This window comes from Rhagoletis pomonella, unplaced genomic scaffold (genome assembly GCF_013731165.1).
Source record: "Rhagoletis pomonella isolate Grant_MI unplaced genomic scaffold, Rhpom_1.0 Rhpom_scaffold_00003, whole genome shotgun sequence".
Lineage (NCBI taxonomy): Eukaryota > Metazoa > Arthropoda > Insecta > Diptera > Tephritidae > Rhagoletis > Rhagoletis pomonella.
Genome location: NW_023458557.1, coordinates 34,646,996 through 34,651,257, shown reverse-complemented (window position 1 = coordinate 34,651,257; position 4,262 = coordinate 34,646,996).

Below are 4,262 nucleotides of genomic sequence, written 5' to 3'. Positions count from 1 at the left end.
GACCGCTCTACTCTTGCGCTGCCCTCGTTTGCTTACTCGCTCGCTGGCTGCTCAGCGCGTGCGCTCGTATTTAACGAGTGCTTGTTTGCAAACAGCCTCGCCTGTTGCTCGTGAGTTGCGCAAGCTCAGAGCAAACTAACGAGCGAGCGCGGGGCTAAAATGAGGTAAATCCGAATTCTGGTCATGGCATTAAAAAATTTTCAAAATGACGATCAAATTGTCAGATGGGCTACCTGGCAACACTGATGTTGTACTATTTACTGGCTTAGCTCGGTCTCCAACCCATATTGAGGGAATTTTTTCTTTCGCTGTGCAAGGCCAAGTTGTGAAACTCACCACAAAACCACAAAAGGCACCTTTTAGGAGATTACAAATTGCACGGTGTATTCGGGGAAACAGTGATCGGGCAATTTGTACTACGATTAAAGGTCTTCTCTTCTTCTTCTTTATTGGCGCTGTAACCGCCTAAGCGATTTTGGCCGAGTCCAAAACAGCACGCCAGTCATTTCTCTTCTGTGCTAACTGACGCCAATTGGAAATGCCAAGTGAATCCAAGTCCTTCTCCACCCAGTATTTCCAACGCACAGGAGGCCTTCCTCTTCCTCTGTTCCCAGCATCGCGGCCCGCGTTGAATATTTTCAGAGCAGGAGCGTTTCTGTCCATTCCAACGGCATGGCCAAGCCAGCGGAGCAGCTGAATTTTAAATCGCTGCACTATGTCTATATCGCTGTAAAGCTCATACAGCTCATCGTTAAAGCGTCTTCGATATTCGCCATCACCAACGCGTAAAGGTCCGTAAATCTTTCGCAGAATCTTTCTCTCGAAAGCTCCAAGAGCCGCCTCATCAGATGCTTTCATTGTCCATGCCTCCGCGCCATACACCAGCACAGGCATGATGAGTGACTTATAGAGTGTGATCTTTGTACGACGAGAGAGGACTTTACTTCTCAATTGCCTACTCAGCCCAAAGTAGCACTTGTTGGCAAGAGTGATTCTCCATTGGATTTCAAGGCAGACATTATTATTGGTGTTAATGCTGGTTCCCAAATAAACGAAGTCGTCTACTTTTTCAAACTTTTAACTGTCAACAGTGACGTGGGTGCCAAGACGCGTATGCTCTGACTGTTTGTGTGATGACAGGAGATACTTCGTTTTGTCCTCATTCACCACCAGACCCATTCGCTTTGCTTCTTTATCCAATCCCGAGAAGGCAGAGCAGACGTAGCCCTTGTTTTTACTGATAATATCGATGTCGTCGGCATACGCCAGCAATTGTACGCTCTTGTAAAGTATTGTGCCTGAGCGGTTCAGTTCTGCGGCTCTTATTATCTTCTCCAACATCAGATTAAGGAAATCACACGAAAGAGAAACCTCGTTTGGTATCAAACGGCTCGGAGAGGTCCTTCCCTATTCTGACGGAGCTGATGGTATTGCTCAACGTCATTTTATACAGCCGTATTAGTTTCGCGGGGATACCAAATTCAGACATCGCGGCATAAAGGTAACTTTTCTTCTGTTCTCGCGGGTCTTTTCGAAGATTTGGCGTATTGCGAATACCTGATCTATGGTGGATTTTCCAGGCCTAAAGCCACACTGATAAGGTCCAACCAGCTCGTTGACGGTGGGCTTCAGTCTTTCGCACAATACACTCGATAAGACCTTATAACCTATGCTTAGAGGGCTGATTCCGCGGTAGTTGGCGCGTATGGCGGGTTCGCCTTTCTTGTGGATTGGGCAGAGCACACTTAAATTCCAGTCGTCGGGCATGCGTTCATCTGACCATATTCTGCATATGAGCTGATGCATGCACCTCATCAGCTCCTCGCAGCCGTGCTTGAATAGCTCGGCTGGCAGGCCGTCAGCTCCAGCAGCTTTGTTGTTTTTCAGCCGCGTAATCGCTATTCGTACCTCGTTATAGTCAGGCGGTGGGACAGCTACTCCATCATCATCAACTGGGGACTCGGGTTCGTCTTCTTCACTAGTTTCAGCGCTGCTGCCATTCAGTAGGTTGTAAAAGTGTTCCTCCGCAATTTAAGTATATTCTGGACATCGGTCACTAGGTCGCCATTGTTGTTCTTACAAGAGTTCGCCCCGGTCTTGAAACCTTCCGTAAGTCGCCTAACCCTCTGGTAGAATTTTCGGGCGTTCTTCCTGTGGGCCAGCATATCAAGCTCTTCGCACTCACTTATTTTGGCCTCTCTCTTGTTATTGCGGAAAAAACGTCTCGCTTGCTTCTTCAGTTCCCTATAAGGGTCACACATGGCTCGCGTTGCACCCGATCGCAGCGTGGCCCTGTAGGCGGCATCTTTTTTCTCTGCGGCTTCTTGACATTCCTCTTCGTACTAGTTGTTCTTTCGGGCTCGCTAAAATCCAACTACTTCTTAGGCGGCGGTACTTAATTATCGGGAAATGTGGTTCCACTGCTCACGTATGTCGGATTGTTGAAGAGCGCTCTCAAAGAGCAGGTGTGTGAGTCGAGTGGCGAATAAATTGGCCGTCTGTTGTGATTGCAGCTTTTCGACGTTAAGCTTTCCTCGCATTGTTGGGCGCACGTTTTTTTCTGCACAGAGGCGGGTGCGTATCTTGGCTACAACAAGATAGTGGTCCGAGTCTATATTTGGCCCTCGGAGTGTACGTACGTCTAAAACGCTTGAAGCATGCCTTCCGTTTATCACAACATGATCAATTTGGTTTCTCGTTTTTCGATCTGGAGACAGCCATGTAGCTTGGTGGATGTTCTTATGCTGGAACCTAGAACTACATATTACCATGTTTCGGGGCCCGGCGAAGTCGATCAGCCTCAGTCCGTTATCGGACGTTTCGTCGTGGAGGCTGAATTTTCCGACAGTGTCCGACAGTGAAGAACCTTGGACGCCTCATCCTTCTCTTCCGTCGGGGCATGGGCGCAGATGAGCGAGATGTTGAAGAATCTAGCTTTGATGCGGATTGTGGCTAGACGTTCGTCCACCGGGGTGAACGCCAGTACTTGGCGACGGAGTCTCTCTTCTACCACGAACCCAACACCGAATTTGCGCTCCTTTACGTGGCAATTGCAGTAGATGTCGCAAGGCTTCACGCTTACTTTTCCTTGCCCCGTCCATCGCATTTCTGGATGGCGGTGATGTCAGCCTTTGTCTTCCCGAGGACATCAACCAGCCGGGCAGAGGCACCTTCCCCATTAAGGGTCCGGATATTCCAGGTGCATACCCTTAAATCACAGTCCTTTATACATTTGCCGAGGTCGTCATCAGAAAAAGGGGGTCCATCGGAAGCTTTTTTTTTTCTTTTCATTGGGCGGGGTTTAAACGTGGCGGGACCCAGACCCAGCGCACGCAAAGTTTTACGCCTTCTCAGTTTAGCTCGCTCCCAAACGGGTGTTTGGTCGCTTCCCAGAGGATCCGTGGATATAAATATCCGGACGTTGTGAGCTGCGATTTGAACCGTACGCACAAGAATCGCTTCTGGCCACTCCCAGGTGAATGGCAGTCAAAAGTTTTCCACTTCTACGCACGTTTAAAGGTCTGTTCGATGCGAAAGCAAATGGCATCAAATGAAATTAAATAAAACCTTACACCGATGGTCGCCTTCCACAGATCTCCTTTACCCCAAACACGAAACCTTACGCTGAAATTCATAGAAAAAAAACATTTTTAAACACAATTTAAGAAGGAATTATCAAAATAGATATATAGAATTTTAAATCAAAGAAAAGCTTCAAAAAAGACTATTTTTAAAAAGTCGGTGTCAGGGGGCATCCATAGATCTGTCAATTTGATACTTTAGTAGCACAACGGGAACACTGGTTTACAGAAAATAGTTGAGTTTTCGTATTCTCCAGCAAAAAATATCCAGTAACTTGCCAGTAACCAAATTTCGGAGAGTAAGCCAATGTTTACTCCCAATGAGGGAAATATGCAAGTACGAAAAAGCAAAACCAGCAAGAAGTTGCTAGTTTTATGAACAGCTGTTTAATTTGTTATTTTCCGATGCAATTTTCTAAGAAAACTAGTATTTTCCATCTTATTGCATATTTAAATAGGTTTATTTCGTCAATTGCAACTCTAAAGGCACCATAAACAATTATTTTGTTAATATGAATTACATTAAGCATCATGCCATCAGCTGTTTTTCTTACTAGCAAAATAGCTGCTAGTGAAAATTTATCCAATAAAACTTGCAAGTTCAGCTGTCATTTTTGCTCTCTCAATTTTCCCTCTTTTGCTGGTTTCTTGCAAGTTTTTGCGTACGAAAACGACATCCAG